The following is a 27,685-nucleotide window of genomic DNA, read 5'->3' as shown; positions in this document are numbered from 1 at the left end:
TTATAAAATGACAAACATTCCAACAGGCTGAATCTAACCCTTCTTCCCTACAACTGGGGGCCTTAGGAAACCCCTTCCTGTGATTAGAGCCATCAGTAGCTCCCTCCAAGGCTGTGAGGTGGACTTCATTAATATTGATGAGCTGCAGCTCGTTAACCTCATTTGATGTTTATTTACAACCATTCTTCTCATATGCTAATGAGTGACACTGGGCTCTTCAGATAGAAAGGAGAGAACGGGACCCTCTCTGCCAGCATCTCCTTGGCAAAGTTTGCCCCTTGAAGCAGAAGTTTGCTCAGAGGGAATGATGCCAAATGGAGGGAATGCAGCAGAGAGGACAAAATGATGTGAAAAGAATGTCTGCAATGCGATGGGGGAGAAGGGAGCCCAGCTGCTGGGGCCACGGTGTGACTGAGGTTTGGTTACACCCACCCAGGGGGTAACAAAGAGAAGTTGAAGGGCAGGGATGGGAGGAACTATGAAAGGAGCAATATGTTAGATTTTGGAATTGGGGTCATGGTGGGGGTGGAGGGCTTGAAGGTCCCTCTCTAACTCATTTGATTTTCTTCCATGATCTTAAGAAATCAATAAACAGGGGGTTGGGGTAGATTTCTGTAAGGCAGTTAAATGCCACAGCAACTAATGCTTAGCAATGCTTGGCCTGGACAAAGAGTACTTGCTCACTGTCCAGAGCATCACTGGGAAATGGGTAAGTAGGGAGGGATAATCACTATTTCTTTTCCCCATAAGTCATGGTTGTGTCTCTTAAAGAATAGGATGACTAAGCAAAGAAGAGTCAGAGGCTGGGGGAAGATATGTATTTTTTAAAATATGGCCATTCTATTGGTTCAGGCTGTTGAGCCTAATGGGAAGCAGGACCTCTTCCAAAACTCACAGTACATAGCAAATCAATTTTGGGTTGTCCCAGTTCAAAAGGTATGAAAAGACTATATGACATACAAGGGGATGGAGGGAAAAATATCTCAGATATATAAATGCTTATTAATATCAGCAACAACATCAAACTTAAAATTTGTATATACTGAAATGCCAATTCCCATTGTATTGTTTATCTTCATGGCTTTGCACTTTACATTAGTGTTTAGACAATTATTTCCTTCCTGCCTGTGGGGTCCACACCCTCTCCTTTCTCCCGATCTGGTTCTTTCAGTGAAATACTTTGAAGATCATCCCTACCCTTGATGTGCCTTTCTGGAAGGCTAAAGAAGCAGGAGAAAAAAGGAATCTCTTACCCTAAAGATTTAACCACATTTATTTAAGTACAAAGTATTGGTTCTAACAGGTAGATTTTATGTTTGAGTTGTTTGTCTGAGATCATTATCCCTTAGGGTATAAGTTTCATCTCTTTCAAGTTTTGTATGAACTCAGTTGCTGTGGGACTGAAGGAATCAGTAGCAATCTGCAGCTCACCTATGTTTAGGGACAAACACATCCTGATGAGTAATTGACTACAGCAGTGTTTCTTAACCCTCTTTTACTCCATTTTTGCGCCCCTCCCCGACCTTCATAGGTATTTTTTCCAACTGTCCACCCCTCATGAAATTTCCTCTCAAAGAACAAATATTTGCCGCCTTGGGGGCAATACTGCTACCCTCGAGAATGCACATTCTAGAGACTTTTTAAAAGTATATCATCTGACTTCATGTCTGGCTTTGAACCCGACATGCTCCCAAAGTGAACCTTCAAACACAATTACACCTCTGTTCTGATTTTGAAAAAAAGAAAAGAAAGAGAAAAGGACATTTTTGTGCCTATCTGGTGATAATTCTTTCAAAAAAGAGATCAAAATCCTTTTTTATTTTTTATTTTTTTTCCACACTGGACCTGATCTATCCACAGAATAAATGACTTACTTTCTGGTGGCAGATTAGCTTTTTACAATACTTCTGTTGGAGTGCCGGAAGAGGTAATAGATTGTCAGGTCCCCTAGGGACCCCCAAATAGTTCCCTCTCCTAAAAGTCAACAATATATTCCCTTGTAAAAGTAGACTTATGTTCATTATCTCATTAAATGTCTCCCAAACTCCAGAGGAAGATAGTGACTGGCATCACTATTCCCCTTTTACAAGCAGAGAAATGATGACATGAGCAATTAAGTAGTTTAATTTAGGTCACAGGGACTGAAGTTTCTTCATATAAATATCTTAGTTGTCATGCAAGGTCACTCTGAGTATTTCTAGACCCCATGTCTTCTGGTTTCTACTTCCTAAGATCATGGCGCTCTGCTAAAGAAATGATTATTAAGGTGGTTTCGCCTCTACCAGCCACTTTTCTCCATCTGACAGCAGAAAAGCAAAAGAAGGTGCAAACAGATAAGAACTGGGAGAAATGAAGTGACCTCAGCCTATTGTCTTAAAGATTACTGTTTCACAAGTGAATGGATTACACAGCATAGAACACCGCATGGGGAGGTACACAAGGTTTTTCTTTTCTAAGATGAATACCACCATCTTTGCAGGGTTCAAATGAGATGTATTAAACCGTGATGCACTCCTCAGAAGATGCAAAGATCCAAAACAAGACCTCCCATAAGCAGTCTTCAAGTAACATGAGAAATTCACATTTTATTTAGCAGTCATGGAAACTGACCACATCTTAGAACTATCTATACTTAAAACGCACCGTAAGTGAGTGGGAATTAGTAGCTGGCAAACCAGATAAAAATACTATCTACAGAGCTTTCCTCTGTAAACTGGCTTCAGGATCATTTAATTCTCTCAATTAAGTCAGTGTTAAAATTCCCTCAGAACAAAGTAAACTTACTTTCTAAAGAGTAAGAGAATTCAAGAGATGACTTGTTTATCTCATGCCTTCAAGTACATCTGTACATAATCCATTCCTCAAAAACAGAGTCTACTCTACTAAAAATGAAACAAAGAACTTCCGAGAAGGGTATTCTGCAATAGTGTTTAGGAACCCAGTGTGACATTAAATAACATCATCTCTAATAAATTTACCCCTATGTGTGACCTCAGTCCTTCACACTGAGATAGAAGTTAGTTTCCTTTTTGTTTGAAGAGATAGAGATGAGCTAATTAAGGGTTAAAGGCTTTAAACTTTAATTCAGAATGCTCAGAGCCAAAAGATACACCCTAGATCAACACAAACACATTAAGACAAAGATCAAAGTATACGCATTTAGTTCAACTAGCTTCCAATACAGAAATGTTATCCTAGTGCTTCTGCTGCTATAAGCCAGAACAAATTTACTTGAGAAGGGGCAAAAACAAACAAACAAACAAACACTTCACAGTTTGTCCCAAAGAAAATGAAGCTTGGACTAAAATAGAAACTAGAAGATACAAGGTATGAAATCAAAAGATTGACTCTTGTGTTACAGAAGAGGCATTTAAGTGAAAAGCCATTTCCTACTGGATGCCATAAATCAGGAACAAAGGGGACGGTGGGGCAAGTCTTAGAGTTTTGGACATCACAGCAAGGAAACTAAACTGAGAATCCTCCAGCCTGGACTAGATGAGCAGAGAAAGAGAGCCCCACCCAAGCCACCGTTCACCTTGGTTGTAGCAGCTGTCAATGAACTGGAAAGGGCAGTGAACAGAAATGAACAAGACTGTGCTCCAATCTTGATTTGTTAATGTCAGCAGCATTTGTCTATCTTGTTCTACCAACATAACTAGTTAAAGAAACAATCCTAGATTCAGGAAAAGGCTAATCTTTTTCACTGGCAGGTGACCAAAGAAAACACATTCTCCAATGAGCAGCATAAAGCAATAAAAACAAGACTGTACTTATCAAACATTTTTATCTGAAGTGCTCAAAACATTTGCCAATATTATACCCAGTTCCCACTTCCCCTTCACCGCTTTCCCCTCAGCTGTGGGAGGAAATACAAGCTTTTTGCAGGAAGGATGTCTCCTCTGCACATTGATGTAAGTCTGAATACAACTCTAGGAAAAGAGCCTCCCAAAGAGGGTGTGGGTGGGGATTCTCCAGGGATCCAGATCCTCCAAGCACCCCGGGAAAAGCTTTGCTTCACCACTTCAAAGACATTGTGGTAAAGGTCCTGTTGGCAGCTATAGAAGCAGCTAGGGAGAGCAATTCTTCCTTTGGGCCAGGGTCCAAAAGGGAGAATTCAGAACGAAGAGTAAGAAGGCATTTTCCCATCCAGACAGAAGTAAGGAAATAGACCCACTGACTCAATAATCCTTTTTTCTAGAGGTGGTATTATTATCCTGGTTTTATGCTTAATGAATAGTAGTGTGGATAATTTGCTCAAAGTTACAAAGTAGGTCTGTGACAAAGAGCAGCATAGATTCCGGGGGTCAGCTTTAAACGGTGATAGATGTAGGTTATCAGAAGAGCCCTTAGAGGTTTGAAAATTAGAAGGGAGAATAATTTTTTCTTTTACTGGAGAACAGGAATGGGTAGGAAGATCTATTAGACCAATCCACCCAGTACAGTAGTCCAACCTCAGGGGAATGGATATAAAAAGCAATATTAAATGCAATGTTTAAGTAAGTAACAGGTAGTACTATTTGTTCTGTAGTTTTGCACAAAACATATATTTTGCTGGTGCCAGACTCTATTACTGATGGGTCAGACATACTGTTAGTCAGTGAAAGTGGTCAGTATGTTACAGATAGTTGGCTTTCAAAGTTTGAGAAATATGGTTAAAATAAACAAAACAATCATTTCCTTTGCTCCATATTCCAAGTGGTGGGTCTTTCCTAGACACAGATATCTGAAGTCCTACTCTAGAAAAGATGCAGAGACATTTTCCCCAGAGTAATATGCTGGGCACTGAAGAAGTTCCTTGCTTCACTGGGAACTCTAGAAGAAGCCAAAAAGGGCCTCATTCAAGTATTAAATCTTGTGGATAAGATGATTTGAAATGTCAAGTTTGTAATGGTTGAAAGTAGATGCCATTACAGTAGATGCCATTTCTAGTGAATAAAAATTCACTAGAAAGCCCTAATTCCTCTTTAACTTTGGAATCATTTTAATAGTAATCTTATTTTTTTCTGCTGGGTCTTGATATTGCAGAAAAAGCTTAGAACGATATGACTGAGAAGGGATTTTCAAAAAGATGCTTATTAATTTTTATGAGAAAATCAGATTGAATATCAACTAATCAGTAACCATTTTGAATGAATAGACCTTATAATGAACACATAGGTCATGATAAAAGTAATTAGGATAAAAGGAAGCTCTGATTCCATGAAACCAGTTTATAAATTGCTTGAGATAAATCTAGTAACTCTGAATGTGACCTTGTCATAGCAAAGCACCCAATTAATGTTTTCTTCCCTTCACCCAGATTCATGCCTCCAGGCAAGAAAGCAATGAAACTTTTGTTAAAAATCCATTATCTGTCCAATTTTATGAGGCACCTAGAATAGGCAAATTCATAGAAACAGAGAGTAGAATATAAAGTTACCAAGGCCTAGGGGTGGGTAGGGAGAAATGAGGAGTTACTATTTAATAGGTACGGAGTTTCAGTTTAGGATGATGAAGACCTTCTAGAAATGGATAGTGGTGATGGTTGCACATTATAAATGCATTTAATGCCACTGAATTGTACATTTATCAGTGATTAAAATGGTAAATTTATTTTGCATATTTTACCACATTTTAAAAAAAGATCTGTCCTGTTTTAAAAAATATCCAAATAGGGGCCTGGGTGGCTCAGTGGGTTAAAGCCTCTGCCTTCGGCTCAGGTCATGATCTCAGGGTCCTGGGATGGAGCCCCGCATTGGGCTCTCTGCTCGGCAAGGAGCCTGCTTCCTCCTCTCTCTCTCTGCCTACTTGTGATCTCTCTCTGTCAAATAAATAAAATCTTTAAAAAATATATCCAAATAAAGGGCCCTCCAATCATTCCTTTATAATAATGTGATCTAGAAAGTTCCTCAAATTTAGCTGTTCATCAGCATCACTTGAGGTGCTTCTTAAAGTTACAGATTCTCCGCTCATACCCTAGACTGGTTATTTGGGAACTAGTGGGTCCTAAGTTAGGCTCATGAAGACATGGTTGGATGTTGTCTATACTGGGATACAGTGTTGTCAATTCAAGAAGCTTACTAACGCTTAGACTTCGTTCCTTGTCTGTGTTTTCTTTTGTTTTTTTTTCTCTAATTTTTTATTGTGGTAAATACATAAAACAAAAAGTTTACCATCTTAACCATTTTTTAAATTATTTTTAAAGTATTTTATTTATTTATTTGTTGGAAAGACAGGGAGAGAGAGAACACAAGCAGGGTGAGTGGGAGAGGAAGAAGAAGGCTTCCAGCTGAGCAGGGAGACCAATGGGGCTCGATCCCAAAGCCAGTTGCTTAATGACTGAGCCGCCCAGGGGCCCCAACCATTTTTAAAAGATTTTATTTACTTATTTGAGAGAGAGAGAGAGAGAGAGAGAGAGAAGAGCATGTGCAGGGGGAGGGGCAGAGGGAGAGGGACAAGCAGACTCTCCACTGAACAGGAATCCTGATGTAGGACTCAATACCAGGACCTGGAGATTATGACCTGAGCCAAAGGCAGACGCTTAACTGACTAAGCCACCCCGGTGTCACCATCTTAACCATTTTAAAGTATACAGTTCAGTGGTATTAAGTACATTCACATTATATTGCAAACTTTACCACCATCCATCTCCAGAGCTCTTTTCATCTTGCCAAACTGAAACTCTATACCCATTAAACAATAACCTCCCATTCCCAAGTTGGCCCTGGCAACCACCATTCTACTTTCTATCTTTATGATTATGACTACTTCAAATCCTCGTGTAAGTGGAATTATATAGTATTTGTCTTTTTGCAACTGGCTTATTTCACTGAGCATGATGTCCTCAGGGTTCATCCCTGTTGTAGCATATGTCAGAATTTCCTTTGTTTTTAAGGCTGAATAAAATCCCATTGTATGTAGATACCACAATTTGCTTATTCACTGATCTGCTGATAGACACTTGGGTTGCTTCCACGTTTTAGTTACTGTGAATAATGTTGCTATGAACATGGGTGTGCAGATATCTCTTTGAGACCCTGATCTCAGTTCTTTTGAATATATACCCAGAGGTGGAACTGCTGTCTTATTACTTGCTAATTCTAATTCTAATCTTCTGAGGAACCACCATACTCTTTCCCATAGTATCTGTAGGATTTTACAATCCCATCCACAGTGCCCAGGGTTCCAGTTTATCCACATCCTTGTCGACACTTGTTATTTTCTGTTGTTGTTGTTAATAGTAGCCATCCTAATGGGCTTCCGGTGGTATCTCATTATAGTTTGGGTTTGCATTTGCCTAATGATTAGTGATGGTGAGCATCTCTTCATTGCATCCTTTCATTCCATTCATGGCTGACTGGTGATTTGTAGATCTTCTTAGGAGAAATGTCTGTTTTTGAGAAAAGTCCTTTGCCCATTTTTTAAACTGGGTTGTTTGTTTTTGTGTGTGTACGGTTGAGGTCCTTCCGTTTTAGTAGTTGTCAGATTTAATGTGCCTAGAAAAGGGTCTGGTTTGAACCTCCAATACAGAAGTCATTTTTGAGAGAGAGAGCATGTTACTGTTCAATTATAGTTCAACAATTATTAAGAGTCTTCTCTGTACCAGACACTGGGCTAGACATTAGGATTACAGAATTCAATAAGGCATGGTCTCTGTGCCCAAAGAACTTAAAGTCTAATGGAGAAGACAAACAACTGATTTCTAAGCATGTTGATGATGTAATGACAGGGAGCTTAGAACATACAGGACAAGGGTTAGTCTACTTGGTAGGCTGAAGTAGAGGGATGCCGAGGGAAGGGGTTCTGGAGAAGGTGCTACCTTCAATGAGCACTGGAGTGGGGGGTTTATCCAGGTGAAAGGTCAGGGTGGTCGTGCTAGAGACAAAGCCTACACAATGGCATCCTGATGGGAAACAACACGTGAGATGAGGGAACTACCAGTACTTGAGTTCCAAGGCAAGGAGAGGCTGGAAATAAGGTTGAAGAAGGAGGCAGAGATCAGGTCACAGAAAGCCTTATGTGCTTCCTCCTGTAGATGGTTTTGAGTAAAAGGAGAATAGGAGCACAGTTAGATTTTCTTCGTATATAGATCACTTGGTTCCAAAAGGAGCAAAACTGATGGGAGAAGCTGGAAAGATTGAAGTGAGACCTGGGGTAATGATAATGGGAACCAAAGGAAAAGGTCAGGGATTCAAGAACTGTTGTAAAGTAGAATCAGTGGGACTTTTTAGCTGACTACGTGTGAAGCGGGAGAGGAAAGGAGTCTAGAATGATAAGAGTATAACTCTGGGAACTGACATGGGGAACCCAAGAGAAGAGGCAGATCCAAGGGTGATGGTGAGGAGTTCTGTTTCTGACGTGTTGAAACGAGGTAACGGTCAGACACACAAGTAGAGATGTATGAGACTGACAGGATCCTGGATGTGTGGGACTGGTGCTCAGGAGGCATTTAGGGCTAGAAATATAGACTTTGGAGTCATTTGCCTAAGGTAGTGGGAAAATTCAAAAGAGACAAGACTGCCCAATAACTGTGTCATGAGAAAAGCAATGAGCCAAGTATGGAACCTTGGGAAATTCCAACATTTAAGCTGAGGAACAAGGGACAATGGGAAGGACTGGTCAGAGAAGGAGGAAGGAAGAGGTAGTGGCAAGGGTACAACTTTGAGGCCAAACAAAATCAGTTTTAGAATTTCTTCTCCACTACTTCTTGTATGTCCTTGAACAAATTAGTTGTGAGCCTCAGGTTTCCTGTCTATTATGTAGGGATAATACAGTAATCCCCCCCTTTAAAAAAATTTTTTTTAATCCCCCCCCTTATTATGGGATACATTCCAGGATCCCCAGTGGATGCCTGAAACGAGGGATACTACTGAACTCTATATATGGTTTTTCCTATACATACACATCTGTGGTATAAAGTTTCATTTAACAATTAGGACAGTAAGAGATAGAAAATAATTAATAATAAAATGGAACAATTATGACAATAAACTGTAACAGTTTGTGAAAAGTTACGTGACTGCGGTTTTTCTTTCTCTCAAAATATCTTATTGTACTGTATTCACGCTTCTTTTTGTCACGATGTGAGATGAGAAAATGCCTGCATGGTAAGACAAAACAGTGATACAGTGTCAGGCTACCACTGCCCTTCTGACTACCTGTAGAAGGAGCCTCTGTTTTCGGATCCCTGTTGATTGTGGTAAGGAAACTGTGGAAAGCAAAACCGCACCTAAGGGAGCACCACTGTCGCACCTTGCAGACTGTGGTGAGGATTAAGGGTGCTACTGTATGAACCATAACTTAATTAAAGTGCCTTTCACAATGACTACCTCACTGTAGGCACGCAACAGATGTTATTTCCTTTTTTTGTTAGTCTGGCCCTTTCATGTTTCTTTCCCTGTAAGTAACAGGAAGTAGGGTATCCTTAGTTGTTATGTAGTTTTTAGCCAAACCAGGGGTCAAATTGGAGACAGCCTCATCTCTGCCAAACTACAGTTACTCTAAACTGAAGCCACGAAGATGCAAAAAATTCAGGTTTGCAACAGTACTCTCGATGTCCTCATAACTACCAATCTTCCTCTGTGTTGTTTCTGTTTTTCCAGGACACTAGTCCTTAGGAGCTGCTCTGCAATGAAAAAAGTGAGCAAATAATAACATATTTGAAATGAGCCAGAAGAAATTCATAGTTGTGAGAGGTGACACCACGTTCACTTCTGGCTCAAGGAAGATATGGGAGTTTTATATATGGTAGGTGGTGAAAAGGTGCTGAAATGTCCCCAAATACTAAAATTAGAAAAGAAAAAATTCTTCTTGACTCAAAGATTAGTTTAGTAGAGTTTTTTTTTTTTCTTTTTTTTTTGGGGGGAAGCTGAAACTTGTATTACATCACCCTGGCAGGCCTGTTTTTAATGATCTATAAGCTTCAATGAAGCAAGTATCATTTAAGGCTTTGAAGGCAGAGAAAAAAGGGTGTTTCAAGTCCCTCAAACAATTTACTGCTCCAGTATTTCTAATAATCATGTGAGTATTTTTCCTTTTGACCGGAGAGCAAAGGAAAACAGAAACCTGTGGAAACTGGAGTTGGACAAGAGAACAAAGTTCATAGATGAAATCCTGTCTAACACTGGCAGCTGAAATAAGACTCACCCCTTACGGCCTTTAAAAACCTGATCCAGCACAGTCCCTTCTGTCCCCCTTACTGGTTTTTAAGTGTCATAAAAGGCTCTTCAGGCTGATCTAAACCATCATGGGAAAGTTCTTTCGGGAAGAAGATGCAATGATTGCTGCATTTGGTCATGGTCATGCCGTTGGTAGGCCATTTCCCCTCAGAGATGTGTTTCTCTAATTAGAGTGATGAGCTGAAAACAAACCATTTTTAAGTCAATCAATACAATTAAAATATCTCCAAATAACACGACAGTTTTAGTCCTGTGATGATTATCTTCTTCATTCAAAAATGAATCTTTCTACTATTAGTGTCTGGTTTAAAAAAAGGTGACCCGGGGCTCCAGGGTGGCTCAGTGGTTAAAGCCTCTGCCTTCAGCTCAGGTCATGATCTCAGAGTCCTGAGATCGAGCCCCACATTGAGCTCTCTGCCCAGCAGGGAGCCTGCTTTCCCCCCTATCTCTGCCTGCCTCTCTGCCTACTTGTGATCTCTCTCTCTGTGTCAAATAAATAAATAAAATCTTTAAAAAAAAGAAGAAAAAGGTGACCCCCAGGAACCTATGACACAGTGCCTGATATACAGCAGGCACTCAATGAATACTTGCTGAATGAAAGAATGGATACGTAGAGCAAAACAAACATCTTCTCTTTATGGCCTCTGTTCTTTTTGTATTAACCTGAGGCTAATTTTGCTTCTCGAGAAACACATCCTCTTTTTGCTCAAGATTCAATGCAAGTCTCTCATAGCTTCATTGTTAAGGTGCATGTTATCATGCCTCTTTTTCTTGACCAATTTTTGGGGTGCTTTAATTTTTTTTTAGTATTTATTATTTTATATTTTTCCATTTTGGTTGTAAAATGAGTCTGTTTCCCCAGCCCAGAATCCTTCTACCTGGAACACAGAGGTAAGAGTTATACACAAACAACAGATTAGCTTCTCAGTCCCCTTGGCATCCTCTAAATCACCTTTCATGACACTCTTTCTACTCATGGTACTTATTCATTCACTCATTTATTTATTCGACAAATATTTACTAAGTCTTAATGTGTGCCAGGCACTGCTGTCAATACAGAGGATAGAGTAATGAACAAAAGGGCCGAAATCCCTGCCCCCGTGGTGTTTACATGTGGGTGCAGGGAAGGTCAGGCAAAACAAGGAAAACATGTCATGAAAAACAAAACAGTAGAGGATTTATTGCAGATTATAAGGAACTAAAGAGATGTTACCAAGTACAATGTGTAAACCTTGATTCTATCCTGGGTCAGAAAACAAACAGCTAAATATATTTGAGAACAATTGGGGGAAATTATAATTTGCACTGGATGTTAGATGATATTATGGAATTGTTCTTTTTTGTTTTTTTTAGAGGTGGGAGGGGCAGAGGGAGAGAGAGAAAGAGAATCTTAAGCAGGCTCTAGGTTGATCTTGTGACCCTGAGATCATGACCTGAGCCAAAATCATGAGTCAGATGCTTAACTGAGCCACCCAGGCACCCCTGGTGTTTATTTCCTAAACGTGATAATAATATCAGTGTTATATAGGATAATAGGAGAATGCCCTTAACTCCTAGAACGATGTCAGGGTAAGGTATCAGGATTCCTGTAACTTAGTTTCAAATGATCGATCTATCTGTCTATCTATCAACCAACCATCTATCGTGCACAAACATAAAAAAATGTTAGCGTTTGGTGAATCCAAGTAGAGGGCATACAGAAGCCTTTATAATACTCTCATAACTTTCTTGTAGGTTTGAAAATTTTTATAATAAAGAGCAGTAGGAGTGGGAGAAACCGATTGCATTTCTAGTTAGAGATGTGAGTCATGATTAATTAGTTTGACTCTTGTTCTTTAACATTTCTCTCTAAGTGTGTTGATCCCTCATCGGGAAAGATCCCTTTCATTATATACCTAGCAACACTTACCTTTTTCCACTGCAGCCACAGGAAAGGCTGGGATATGGGATAGCCTCAGGATATTCTCTCAAAATATCTCTTTGCTATGACTTTGTTAAATTAACATTTTACAGGCAGAGCACAGGGTGCTAGATGGTGAGTCTTGGTTCACCAGCAGACCACAAGAAAAACTGAAATTGATATGTTTATTTCCAGTAGGTCCTGGAAGAAGAAGAAAGCGCACCTTGAGGGGCCACACAGGGAGGTCAAGGTGGGGTGCAGAGAGAGAGAGTGACAACATGCCTGGGACCTGGGACAACATGCCTTTATTAGGGTCTGCGAGTGGAGTGCTTTGGGGTTTCCAGGCTAAGGCTGGATTGGTCCATTCAAACCCAAAGAGTGTGGCTTTAGTGAGCTCCACGGGGGTCTTTTTTAAGGGGTGCGCGAGGGGAAGGCCCTGGGAGCCAGGGCAGACTATTGATCACAAGGGTTGTTAGGGAAGTCATATCAGGAACTCAACTGCTTGTGACTCTGCCAGCTGCTATCTAGAGCATTTGCTGGCATGAGGGGACTAGTGTCAGTTTAAGGTCCCCACAGGCCGAACAAAATGGAGGCTGAGGCACCAATAGCCTATAGAAGCTTAGCTCAATTCTCTATACTCGTCCTTCAACTTGATCTGAAATAGTGTTTTTACATGTATGTTATTCACACACTTTACAGCTGCATTCAGGAAAGTAATAAAATAATTACAAAGCACAGGAAAAACACAAGGACAGAGTATGAAGCAAATTAGCCATGAAGCCAGTAATACGGGGTGTATATTAGACTCCTCTGGCTGCTGTAACAAATTACCACAAACTGAGTGGCTTGAAACGACTTAAATTTATTCTCTTAACAGTTCTAGAGGCCATAAATCCAACACCTGTCTTACAGGGCTAACCAAGGTGCCAACAGGGCTGCTTTTTCCTGGAGATTCTAGAGATTACGTCCTCGGCTCTTCTACCTTCTATATATTTTTTTAAGATTTTTTTAATTTATTTGATAGATAGAGATTACAAGTAGGCAGAGAGGCAGGCAGAGAGAGAGAGAGAGGAGGAAGCAGGCTCCCCGCTGAGCAGAGAGCCAGATGCGGGGCTCGATCCCAGGACTCTGGGATCCTGACCTGAGCCAAAGGCAGAGGCTTTAACCCACTGAGCCACCCAGGCGCCCTGGCTCTTCCACCTTCTAGAGACTGTCCTCATTCCTTGGCTTGTGGCCCTTTCCTCTCCCTCCGTTTGTCTTTCCCACTGCTTTTTCCTCTTCTTTTAATCAAACCTTGTCTGCCTCTTAAAAGGACTCTTGTGATTATATTATCTAGGATAATCTTCCCCATCTCCAGATCCTTAATTTAATCCTATCTGCAAAGTTCTTCTCACCATATAAAATAGTATGCACAGGTTCCAGGGCTTAGGAACTGGATATCTCTGGGTGCCCTGCCATTATTCAGTTTACCACAGGGTGAGAGAAAAACAAAGGGTCATATAAATAAGAAATAAAGGAGAGGATCCTCACTTATTCTTTGAAAATAAACTGGAAGTTACAATACCATTCCTCCTTAGAAAGGGTATTCCTTGTCACCATAAACACTTAGACTAAGATAGTAAACCTGGATGGAGGCTCTCAGATCTCACTTTCCTTGTGGCTCTACCACTTACTATTTAAACAATGTTGGACAATTTATCTGCTATACTTCAATTTCCTTGTTATTAACCAGAGATGATAATTCTTACTCAAATGGTGATTGAGAAGATTCAATCCCATAATGCGTGAAAATATTTAACACAGTTCCTGACCCGTTTAAATGATAGTCATTATTATAATTATTTTATTATTCACAGAATAGGATGCGCAACCTTCATGACGCTAAATCAGTATGCAGTATTTCCAGAGGCCTCTAGTGACCCCTTCTATGTGCATTCTGTATAATAAGTAAAGCTTACTCAAATGTCAAAATTTTTTTTCCAATTTTAAGCATATTTGACAGAAGTAGCTCTAAACTATATCACAAACTTCCTTGTTTTACCAAAAAGGTAATAGTGAACATGTTTACCTTTTGCTTAATCATCCTGGTTTAACATTATGAATATGGCTTATTGTCCTGGAGCATAACAGAAAGATATCCTCAAAGAGCAAAAAGATGAATAAAATCATTTATTTGTCCCCTACATGGTAAATGACCTTAAAACACTGCTTTTAATATGGATTTTTCTCTTCACTGTTTGGATCCCTAGTGACTCCCTTTCTGATAACATTTATCATGATTGTTGGTGTGTGGCTGTGACATATGATTTATAAAAAATATATTTTGGTCACTGGGATGACCAAAAATATATTTTTCATATATATTTGGTCTTAGGGCACAATTCCTGTCTCACAGCTCCCAAAACCGTTGGGATTTCCTGAATGTTGAGAGGGATAAATATGTTTTTTGTTTGTGAGTGAGGTAACTTTCTTTCTTTTTTTCTTTTTAAGAATATTCATTTATTTATAATTATTGTTCAGAGGTGACTTTTGAAAGCACATAAGGGCGTGATTGCCAGAACCAACCTTGTGATTAGAGGGTTGGAACTTTCAGTCCCATCCCCCTACTGCTGGGGAGGGGAGAGGGCCTGGAGGTAAGAGTTCAATTGCCAAAAGCCAATGATTTAATTAACCATGCCTATGTAATGAAGCCTTTATAGAAATCCAAAAGGATGGGGTTCTGAGAGTTTCTGGGTTGGCAAACATGTGGAGATTTGGGGAGAGTGGTGCAGTGGGAGAGAGCATGGAAGCCCCATGCCCCTTCCCCAAAGCTTGTCTTATGTTTCTCTTCCATCAGGCTGTACTGGAGTGATATCCTTCTATAATAAATTGTAGTCTATTAAGTAAAATCCTTCTCTGAGTTCCGCGAGCTGCCCTAGCAAATCACTCAGACCTGAGGAGGAAGTCCTGGAAACCCCGGATTTAGAGTTAATTGGTCAGAAGTACAGATAACAACTGAAGTAAGGCAGTGGGGGGCAGGCTTGTAGGCCAGAACACTTATCCTCTGGAATTGGATGCTATCTCCAGGTTGATAGTATCGGAATTGAGGTGAATTCAGCTGAATTCTTGGACACCCTGCTGGTGTCTAAGAATTCCTTGGTATTGTGTGGGAAGCCACTGCACTATGTTGCAATTGGGTCCAGTAACCTAGTTTAGTGGTTAGGCTAGCAATACTTTAAACCCCTCTCACTACCTTTTTTTTTTTTTTTTTAAAGATTTTATTTATTATTTATTTGACAGAGATCACAAGTAGGCAGAGAGGCAAGCAGAGAGAGAGGAAGGGAAGCAGGCTCTCCGCTGAGCAGCGAGCCCGACTCGGGGCTCAATCCCAGGACCCTGGGATCATGATCAGAGCCGAAGGCAGAGGCTTTAAACCACTGAGCCACCCAGGCGCCCCTCTCACTACTTTTTTTAAATCTGCAGTTGGTGACCTGATCAGTATTTGAAGATTATGCATTTATAAGACGCTCCCTGTGAAACTCTTAGGAGACTTCCTGCCTCGTCTAGGAAGACACATATAAACTCTGTAAACACTGGCTCTTCAGGGACCATTTTTACGTACTTTCAAATTAGTGACTATGTTTTGAACACCCTAGAGGTTAGACTGCTATGTTGGTAAGATATTAAAGAGAGTTCAACCATGTCAGACATTACCCTGAGGATCTAATGTTTAATGCAAATCAAAACACTAGACAAAAAACCTCTAGAAAATTAATCAGTTTAAGATGTGACAATATCTTCTATTTAATGATCTTATCTTCTCAAAGTGACCCATTAAATTACTCTGTCCACCTGGAGTGGAAGAGTTCTTATGTTTTTGTTTACGATGAACATCAGACAACCCTTGAGGCTAATGATGGATATTCTATACCCATATGTATACAAATGTATACATAAACAGAAGAAATCTAGATTACCCAGCGATTTAGCCATATTAATTCTTGCTTTAACATTTTTACTCTCAACATTAATTCTCCTGCTTAATTGAGCCCTTTGTTGATAAAATACTTTTTTGTTTGTTGATTTATTTCTCTCCCAAACCATTCCTTGCCCTCAGGGAAGGCATGTGAACAGCAAGTCTTATCTTGCTGTAGACTGGGCCCTCTCTGTCAGTTTTAGCTGTTGCCCATTCTTAAATGGAAAGGAGAGCAGGACACGCAAAAAGACAAGCTGGTACATTGCACAATTAAAACTCGACGAATACTCAGATGAGCCATACCTACATTTAAGTATAAGTATAAAACCAAACAAAATCAATTTTTGGATTAACTGTCATTCAGATTATCCATGTCACGATACTATGCGTTTTAGGTACACCCATTAAGTAGCACTAAATTGTATTTTTATTAGTACTATTCTTAATGCAATATAGCCCATTCATTTTAATTTACAAAACAGTTGTAATGAATTATAGTGATATATGATGCTTCTTTCTCTATATTTTCCAGGAATCTGAAGAATCATGAGATTTTTTTTTTTGTCCTGCCCACAATGGCTTTATAGTAAAGAGCACATGTATTAGGTATATACTAATTACAGTATAATAATAAGTGCCATTTACAGTGTACCAACTAAGTATTAAACACTATGGATACTTTTTATATTGTGGTGGTTTTAAGATATGTCCACAAAAATCTCCTGATTCTCTTCAAAAGGCAGTTCCTAATTCTCTTCCCTTCGGTAGGGGCTAAACTTAGGGACTCACTTCTGAGGAACAGAATAAAAGTGACAGTATGTGACTTCATAGACTAGGTCATAAAAGGCACTGTGGCTTCCGGCTTGCTCTTTCTTCCTCTGAGATCACTTTTTGGGGGGAAGCCACTGCCATAATCATGAGGAACATGTGAAGTATCAAGGCCTCCTGCTGACAGCGATACAAGTGAGCTTAGGAACCCTATTCAAATCAAGACTTCAGATGACTGCAGCCCCAACCTAAGCCTTGACTTCAAGCTTTTGAGGGACCTTGAGCCAGAACCATCCAAGTAAATTGCTCCTGCATTCCTGATGCTTAGAAATTGTGTGAAATAATGTTTACTGTGTTAAGTCTCTAAGGTTTAGGGCAATTTATTGCAAAGCAATAGATAACTAACACACACACACACACACACACACACACACACGCACGCGCACACACACACACATTTTTATTCTCACAACCACCATGGGATAAGTGGTATTCTGAGGAAACAAAGGCTTAGGTGGTTACTTAACTTACTCAAGGCCACACAGCTGTTGGTTGCAGATGTATGATACCACGCCCATATTACTCTACTATATTAACTCTCTCTTTTCAAGTCTTGTTTCTTTCAGGTAGCTTTTTAGCTATCTCTCCCAACTTGATCAGCTTGCCATCAATGCCCTCATTCAAACAATGGATTGGGGGAAAAAAAAAAAAGAATGGCTAAGGACGTCATCCAGAATTACACTTCTGGAGATGTTCCTTTAGGAGCATATGAGCCGGGCGCCTGGGTGGCTCAGTGGGTTAAAGCCTCTGCCTTCGGCTCAGGTCATGATCTCAGGGTCCTGGGATCAAGCACCGCATCGGGCTCTCTGCGAAACAGGGAGCCTGCTTCCCTTCCTCTCTCTCTGCCTGCCTCTGCCTGCTTGTGATCTCTGTCAAATAAATAAATAAAATCTTAAGAAAAAAAAAAAAGGATCATATGAGCCTATCTGGTATGATCGTTCAACCAATTATTTATCATCCATCCTATATTCCTTCTGCTTTTTCACAAGGTTATTGTGGAGATGTTGTCAACGTCCTGCTGAAATTCAAATAAACTAAACAAATATAATGAATATAGCCATACTAAGTACAGCTTTCTCCTAATTTACCAATCTAGTTATCCCTTCAAAAAGGGAATATATTTTCATTGACTGTTTCATTTCTTCCTCCTTCAGTATTACGGCCATCACCATCATGCATTACCACTCCCATCACTTCACAGTTATCGCTGGTTTTGATAAATAAATAAATAACCATTTAAAAAATTTTTTTATTTTTTTAAAGATTTTATTTGTTTACTTGACAGAGAGAGAGATCACAAGTAGGTAGAGAGGCAGGCAGAGGGAGAGGGGGAAGCAGGCTCCTCGCTATGCAGAGAGCCCAATGTGGGGCCCGATCCCAGGACCCTGAGATCATGACCTTGGCGGAAGGCAGAGGCTTAACCCACTGAGCCACCCAGGTGCCCCAATAAATAACCATTTTAGACACATTATTTGTTTTAAACCTCAAGACTACCCTATGAAGTAGGCTGTTCTCTTAGTATTTCTACTTTACTAATAGGAAAATTTGGATTATAGAAGTTAAATAACTTGCCCAATGTCATTTTATTAAGAGGTGAAAGAGCTGGGATTGAAAGCAGACCTTCCTTACTCTACAAATGTGGGATCTCTTTCTTTCTCTTTCCCCTTTTCTTCCATCTCCTCCCCTAGTCCTCCCCTCCCCACTTCTTCAATAAACTCTGATAGGTTTACCATTACCACAGGTTCCTTTCCTGAATATCTATAGCTATTTATTCATTTTAATAGTTGAAGAATATCACCCAAGATATATACCAAGGTCACCAACCTTCAGTCTGCTGAAATGACCTTCTGAATATGGGTTCCCTGACTTCAATCTTTGGAGCTTCTCTCCCCCCTGCCAACCCCTCCCCATAATGGGCATAATTTCCATTTTCTAAAGATTGCCAGCAGTGGTTCAGCCAGCTTATCTACTAGGTCTTTGTACCCTGGAATGTACATTAGATCCAGGAACTTGAATTCATTTAAAGCAGTCAGATGATCTCTTACAATACCAGTCATGTTTGGTTTCATTCCCTGGAACTACCATTCACTTTATCTCTTTCAGTCCAAACAGCATCCTCTTTAACTGAGAAGACTAAATCAAAATAGGAGGTGAATGCTGTTTCTTTTCTTTCATTCATTAATAGTATACCATCCACCTAGGCCTCATTGTTCTTTTTGCCACAATGTAATTTTTTAAAGCTTTATTTATTTAAGTAATCTCTACACCCAATGTGGGGCTCAAGCTCAAGGCCCGGAGATCAAGAGTCACATGCTCCTCTGACTGAGCCAGCCTAGCACCCTGCTGCAATGTAATTTTTTAATAAGGAAGACTTTTATATATGCACCCCTATGTTTATTGCAACATTATTTTTAATTTAAATTCAATTAATTAACATATAATGGATTATTGGTTTCAGAGGTAGAGGTCAGTGATTCATATATAATCTTATATAATACCCAGTGCTCCTTACATCACATGCCTTCATTAATGTCCATTACCCAGCTGCTCCATCCCCCCCAGCCACCCTCCCCTACTGCAACATTATTTACAATAGCCAAGATGTGGAAGCAACTTAAGTGTCTATTGATAAATGTATGGATAAAGAAGATGTGGTATATGTGTGTATGTATATATGTATCATATATGTATATAATGGAATATTACACAGCCATAAAAAGGATGGACGCTTGCCATTTGCAACAAGATGGAAGGACCTGGATAGTATTATGCTAAGTAAAATAAGTCAGACTGAGAAAGACAAATGTCATATAATTTTGCTTATATGTGGAATTTAAAAAACAAAACAAATTAATAAACACACAAAAGACAGAATCAGATTTATAAATACAGAGAACAAACTGATGGTTGCCAGAGGGGAGGGAGGTAGGGAGATGGGAAAAATGGGTGAAGGGGAGTGGGAGATAAAGGCCTCCAGTTGAGGAATGAATAAGTCATGGGAATAAAAGGTATATTGTAGAATATAGTCAATTATATTATAATAGTTGTATGGTGACAGATTATAACTACACTTGTGGTGAGCCTAGCAAAATATACAGAGATACTGAATCACTCTGTTTGTACCTGAAACTAATGTAACATGGATGTCTACTATACTCAAATAAAAAGCAAACTAAAAAAATTAAAAGGATATTTTTTATTTTTATTCCTTTTTAAAAAGGATTTTATTTATTTATTTATTTATTTATTTATTTATATGAGAGAGAGCACAAATACTCAGGGCTTGATCCCAGGACCCTGAGATCATGACCTGAGCCAAAGTCAGATGTTTAACTCACTGAATCACCCAGGCGCCCCAAAGGAAGATTTCTTATATTATCTTCACTATTTTGCCACAATTCTCAGTTTTCCTTGTCTCTTATTTTCCCTTTAATTTAATACAATTCAGTAAATATTCATTTATATGTGCCTTGATCCAGGCACTTGGCCAGATGCTAGGAACATAGGAACAGGTATATGCGCTCATGGAGATTATAGCCCAATAAGGCAGGCAGAATTTAAGCTAACAACTGTATGTATGAGAAGTGTTGCAAAAAGAGTATATAAGAAGCATATTAAACCTAATTTAAAGGTTCAAGTCTTCTTAGAAAAAGAGGCACTTAAAAAAGATATTGCCAGGGCGCCTGGGTGGCTCAGCGGGTTAGAGCCTCTGCCTTGGGCTCAGGTCTTGATCCCAGAGTCCTAACCCCGCGTCGGGCTCTCTGCTCTGCAGGGAGCCTGCTTCCTCCCCTCTCTCTCTGCCTGCCTCTCTGCCTACTTGTGATCTCTCTTTCTGTCAAATAAATAAATAAAATCTTTTTAAAAAATTGCCAATCGTATATAAACTCTTTGAGAAAAGACAAGAAGGAGTACTTCCAAACTCATCTTATGAGGTCAGAATAATCCTGACTCCCAATACCCTAAAATACCTCATGCAGATAGACACAAAAATCACTAACAAAATGTTAGTTAAAGGAATCCAATGACATATGAAATGATAATAAATCATGACTAAGGTGGATTTATCCACATGAACAGCACAAAAGAGAAAAATCATATGTCACTCAATAGATTCAGAAAAATAATATAAAAATGAATATCAATTCATAATAAACATTCTCACCAACTAAGAATAAAAGTAAACTTCCTCAACCTAATAAAGGGCATCCATGAAAAACCTCCTACTTAATTCTAAAGACTAAAAATTTTCCAGCCAAAGCAAGGTTATCTGCTCTTACCAAATTTATTTAATATTGTAATGAGGTTCTACCCTGTGCAATAAATAAAGAAAAAAGACCCCACAGAGATTGGAAAGGAAGAAGTAAAACTGCCTCTATTTGCATATGACACGATTTTGCATGTAGAAAATTCTAAGGAATCTACAAAGAAACTATGAGAACTAATAAGTGAATTTAACAAAGTCACACGATACAAGAGGAATATACAAAAAGGCAATTATATTTCTATAATGTTGCAGTGAAAAATTGGTAAAGAAAATAGTTTTAACAATAATACTGTTTATAATATTAGCATAAAACATGAAATATTTAGGGATAAATTCAATAAAATGTGTAAGATCTATCTATTAAATACTATAATACATTGCTGAGAGAAATATAAGATGACCCAAGGAAAAATGTACTATGTCCATGGATTAGAAGATTCAATATTATGAAGTTAACAATTCTCCACCGATTGATCTACAGAGTCTTCAAATCTCAATCAAATTATTCTCAGGATTGCTTTGCTTTGCTTTCTTTCCTTCCTTTCTTTTTTTTCTTTCTGTCTGTCTGTCTTTCTTTTTGTAGAAATTGACAAGTTTATTCTCAAAGTTATATGGAAATGCAAGAGACCTCTAATGACCTAAACCATACTGGAAAAGTAAAAGCTGAAGTGCATACACTACCTTACTATAAAGCTAAAGTAATTAAGACTAAAGTTTTACAAATATATCAGTAGAACAGAACAGAAGATCTAGAAATGCACCCACACATATAAAGTCAATTGACTTTTTTTTTTTTTTAAACGAAGGAACAAAAACAAGTAAGTGGGAAAAGTAAAGTCTTTTCAACAAATGGTGCTATCCAGATGGTACAAAAAGAACCTTGACCTCAACCTCAAGCCACCCACAAAAATTGATTCAAGATGGATTATAGACCTAAACATAAAAGCTAGATTTCTATTCCTTTCAGAAGAAAATGTAGGGTAATACTGTCACAAACTTAGGGTAGGCAAAGATTTTTAAAAACTGGACCCAGAAGGCACTAACCATAAAAGAAAAAATTGATCAAATGGACTTTAAAAACTTCTGCTCAGTGAAAGACACCATTAAGGGAAAAAAACAACCCAAAGAATGGTAGAAATATTTGCAATATGCATATCTGACTTGCAACCAGAATACATAAAGAACTCCTACCGCTCAATAATTAAAACAGCCCACCCAAAACTGAGCAGAAGATTTCAAAAGGAACTTCACAAAGAAAATGGCCAAATAAACAATTAAAAACTGTTCAGCATCATTAATCATCAGGGAAATGCAAATTAAAACCATAACGAGATAGCACTCAATACTCACAAGAAAAGCTAAAATTAAAAAATCTGGGCTCACTTCAGCAACACATATATTAAAATTGTTACGATAGAGATTAGCATTGCCCCTGTGCAAGGATGATAGGCAAGTTTGCGAAGTGCTCCATATTTTTTAAAATAACCTTATAGTGATAATCATTTCACAATACATACATAAATCAAATCATCACATTGTATATCTTAAATTTAAACAATGTTACATGTCAATTATATCTCAATAAAGCTAAGGGGGAAAAGAAGACTGAAAACACCAAATGTTACCAAGGATGTGTTAACAATAGGGATTTTTCAGACATTGTTGGTGGGCATGTTAAAACAGTACAACCACTCCGGAAAAAGTCTGCCAGCAATTCCACCCTTAGATATTTACCCAAGAGAAATAAAAAACATATGTCCATGGAGTTCAGCATCCTTTCATGAAAAAACTCAGAACAAATTGGGTATAGAAGGGAATGTACTTCAACAAAATAAAGGCCATTTATGGCCCACAACTTATATACTCAATGGTGAAAGACTGAAGCCTCTCCCTCTAAGATCAGGAATGAGACCATGCCTTTTCGACATAGTACTGGAAGTCCTTGCCAGAGAAATTAGGCAAGAAAAAGAAATGGAAGCCATCCAAATTGGAAAGGAAGAAATAAAACTCTGTAGAGAATATCACCGTATATAGAACGAATTTTTTAAAAAATCCAACAAGGGGCACTGGATGGCTCAGTCGGTTAAGTGTCTCTGCCTTTGGCTCAGCTCATGATCTCAGGGTCCTGGGATCAAACCCATGTCAGGCTCCCTGCTCAGCAGGGAGTCTGCTTCTCCTTCTCCCTCGCCCCTGTTCATGTGCTCTCTCTCTCTCTTGCTCACTCTTTCTCTCAAATAAATAAAATCTTTAAAAAATTAAAACAATTAAAAATCCATCAAAAACCTCTTAGAACTAATAAATGAATTCAGTTAAGTTACAGGACACAAAATCAATGTACAAAAACCAGTTGCATTTTTATACACTAACAACAAACTAACTGAAAAAGAAATAAAGAAAACAATGCCATTTACAATAGTATCAAACACTATAAAATACTTAGGAATAATTTTAATGAAAGAGGTGAAAAATCTGTACACTGAAAACTGTAAGACAGAAGACAGAAACAAATGGAAAGATATCTGTGTTCATGAATTGGGGGAATTAATATTGTTAAAATGTTCCTATTCCTCAAAGCTATCTACAGATTCAATGTAATCCCTAGCAATGTTCCAATGGAATTTTTCACAGCAGTTAAAAAAAAATCCTAAAATTCATATGAAACCACAAAAGACCCTGAATACCTAAATCAATCCTAAGAAAGAACAGAGCAGGAGCTACCACACTTCCTGATTTCAAACTATATTACAAAACTATAACATAATCAAAACAGTATGGTACTGGCATAAAAACATTTGCACAGACCAATGGAACAGAATCAAGAGCCTAGAAATAAACCTATGCATATACAGTGAATATTTGGCAAGAGAACCAAAAACACTCAGTGGAGAGAGGTTAGTCTCTCCAACAAATGGTGCTGGGAAAACAGGCAAAATAATGAAATTGGACCCCTATCTTACCCACTTACAAAAGTTAACTTGAATGGATTAAGGACTTAAATGTAAGACCTAAAACTGTTAAACTCCTACAAGAAAACATAGGGGAAAATCTTCTTGACTTTGGTCTTGGCAATGATTTTTTGTATGTGATACCAAAAACACAAACAACAAAAGCAAAAATAAATAACTGGGACTACATCAAACTCAAAAGCTTCTGCACAGCAAAAGAAACAGTCAACAAAATGAAAAGGTTACCTACAGAATGAGAGAAAATATTTGCAAACCATATATCTGATAAGTCATCAATATCCAAAATTTATAAGGAACTCACACAACTCAATAGCAAAAAAATCCAAATAATCCAATTTAAAAATGGGCAGAGGACCTGAATAAATACTTTCCCAAAGAAGAGATATTATTGGCCAACAGATACATGAAAAGATAGTCAACATCACTAATTATCAGGGAAATGCAAATCAAAACTACAATGAGATATCACCTCACATCTATAAAAATTATTATTAAAAAAGAGGTAACGAGTGTTAGCAGAATGTAGAGCAAAGGAAACCCTTGTGTTGGGGAGAATGTAAATTGGTACTGTCATTCTGGAAAATAGTATGAAGTTCTTCAAAAAGATAAAAATAGAACTACCATACAATCCAGCAATCCCATATTTGGGCATATATCCATAGGAAGTGAAATTCCTATCTCAAAGACCTATCTCCACTCCCACGTTCATTACAGCATTATTCACAATAGTCAAGTCAGGAACAATATAAATACTGATGTATGAATGGATAAAGAAAATACGGTATATGTATACAGTGGAATACAATTCATCTATAAAAGAGAAGGAAATCTTGCCTTCTACAACAATATGGATGGAACTTGAAGGCATTATACTAAGTGAAATAAGTTTGACAGAGAAAGACAAATGCTATTTGGAAAGACAAATATATATGGAATCTAAAAAAGTCAAACTCATTGAAATTGAGAGTAGAATGGTGGTTACCAAGAATGGGGGTGGTAGAAATGGGGAGATGTTGGTCAGAGGGTATAAACTTCCAGTTATAAGATGAATAAGTTCTGAGGACATAATGTGTAGCATGGTGACTATACTTAGCAATACTGTATATATACTTGAGAGTTGCTAAGGGGGTAAATCTTAAGTGTTTTCACCACCAACAACAATAAATCCCCCCCCCAAAAAAACATGTAATTATGCGAGGTAATAGAGGTGTTAACCTTATTGTGGTTATCATTTTACAATATACATATGTATCAAATCATATCACCATGAATTTATATAATGTTACATGTCAATTATATCACAATAAGGGTGGGAAAAAATATGTGCACAAAAAGACTTATAGACAAGTGTTCTCAGAAACTTTATTCATAGTAGCCAAAACCCACATAATTCACATGTTGATTAACAGGTGAACAAAAAACAAATTGTGTTATATTCATATAGTGGAATACTACTCAGCAATTAAAAGGAACAAATGGGCTGGTACATACCACGATGTAGATGAACATTTCTCCAAAGATGATACACAAATGACCAATATGCAAATGAAAAGATGCCTGACATCATTAATCTTCAGATAAATATAAATCAAAAACATAATGAGATACTACTTCATACTCACTGGGATGCCGCTAATAAAAAGGACAGATGATAACAAGTGTTGGTAAGAATGTGGAGAAGCTATAACCCATGCATTGCTGGCGGGAATGTAAAATGATGCAGCTACTTTGGAAAACAGGCAGTTCCTCACAAAGTTACACACAGAATTACCATATGACCACTGGGTGTGGTGCAAAAACAATGAATACTGTTACGCTGAAATAAATTAAATAAATAAATAAATAAATAAAAAAGAATTACCATATGACCCAGCATCTACTCCTAGGTATATGCCCAAGAGAATTGAAAACGTATGTTTACACAAACACTTGAATGCAGATATTCATTGTAGCACTATTCATAATAGCCAAAAAGAAGAAACAACCCAGATGTCTGTCTACGGCGGAGTGGATAAACAGACGTGGTATGCCTGCATGATGGAATATTACTTGGTCATAGAAAAGGAAAGAGGTATGCATGAAACACACTATGCATGGATGAACCTTGAAATCATTATTTTAAGTGAAGGAAACCAGACACAGAAGCCCACATATTGTAGGATTCCATCTATATGAAATGTCCAGAATAGGCAAATCCAAAGAGACAGAAAGTAAATTAGGGGCTACGAGTGGGTGGATGGGGAAAAAGTAGTAGGTAATTAGTAATTAGAGTTACTGCTAATAAGTATGGGGTATTTTGGAGGGCGGGGGGAGTTGGTGATGAAAATGTTCTAAAATTGATTGTGGTGATGGTTGCACAACTGTGTATGAATACACTAAAAACCATCGAATTGTACATTTCAAATAGGTGAATTTTGGGGCATCTGGTTGGCTCAGTCCGTAGAGCATACAACTCTCAATCTCAAGGTTGTGAGTTCAAACCCCATGTTGGGTATGGAGCCTACTTTAAAATAATTTAAAAGTAGGGGTGCCTGGGTAGCACAGTTAGTTAAGTGTCTGACTCTTGGTTTTGGCTCATGTTGTAATCTCAGGGTCATGAGATGGAGCCCGGCATTAGGCTCCGCACTCAGCATGAAGTCTGCTTCAGATTCTCTCCCCCTATGCTCCTCCCACTTGTGCTCTCTTGCCCTCTCTAAAATAAATTTTTAACAAATAGGTGAATTTTATGGGATTCAATTTTATCTCAAGCTGTTATTTAAAATTTTTTTTAAGATTTTATTCTTATTTATTTGACACACACAGAGAGAGAGAGAGAGAGAGCACTCACATGTGCGATTACAAGCAGGAGGAGAAACAGAGGGAAAGGGAGAAGCAGGCTCCCTGCTGAGCAGGGAGCCCAATGTGGGACTGGATCCCAGGATCCTGGGATCATGACCTGAGCCAAAGGCAGACGCTTGACTGAGCCACCCAGGTGCCCCTAAATTTTTTTTTTTTTTTAAGAACCTTGTATACAATCCTTTTCTGTGAGTTTTCTGTTCATTTCCTTCATTAAATTTTCTACAGAATTTTTAGTATTTTTCTTTCATTCATTTATCTGAAAGAGAGAAAGCAAGAGAGAGAGAGAGAGAGAGCATGAGCAGGGAAGAGGGGCAGAGGAAGAGGGAGAAGCAGACTCCATACTGAGCAGGGAGCCGGACTCAGGACTCAATCCCACATGACCTGAGCAGAAAGCATTTGCTTAACCAACTGAACCAAATAGGCACCTGAATTTTTAGTATTTCTATAACTGATTTTTAGGAACTGTGTATGTAAGGAAATTAGCCTTTCACCTGTAATATAAGCTGCAAATACCTCTTCCTGTTTGTTGTTAATCTTTGGTTCTTACATATAGGGTTTGTTGTATTTTTTTTTTTTGTCATACAGATTTTTCATCCTTTTTTATCTAATGAAATACATCAATAGTTTCTTTTATGACTTCCAGGTTTTGTTTTTTTTTGTCATTCATATCTAGAAAGGCTTTTCTCTCTGTGAGATTATAAAGACATTTTCCTGTGGTTTCTTTGAGTGTATTTATGGTTTCAATTTTTACATTGAATTTTTTTGATCCATCTGGAA

General features: G+C 38.4%; 1 protein-coding gene and 1 non-coding gene across 5 annotated transcripts in view; one reads left to right on the top strand and one right to left on the bottom strand.

The window, feature by feature from the left end:
• Positions 1-27,685, bottom strand: part of CUNH11orf49 (chromosome unknown C11orf49 homolog) — a 189,378-nt gene that overhangs the window by 48,911 nt on the left and 112,782 nt on the right. The window lies entirely within an intron of this gene.
• LOC116859449 lies at positions 22,480-22,581 on the top strand. The gene has a single exon (XR_004381154.1). It is a non-coding gene; the product is annotated as a U6 spliceosomal RNA (small nuclear RNA).

This window comes from Lontra canadensis, unplaced genomic scaffold (assembly GCF_010015895.1).
Source record: "Lontra canadensis isolate GAN:19392208 unplaced genomic scaffold, GSC_riverotter_1.0 scaffold154, whole genome shotgun sequence".
NCBI lineage: Eukaryota > Metazoa > Chordata > Mammalia > Carnivora > Mustelidae > Lontra > Lontra canadensis.
The sequence above is the reverse complement of the archived record's forward strand: the minus strand, read 5'-3'. Positions and strand labels throughout refer to the sequence as shown.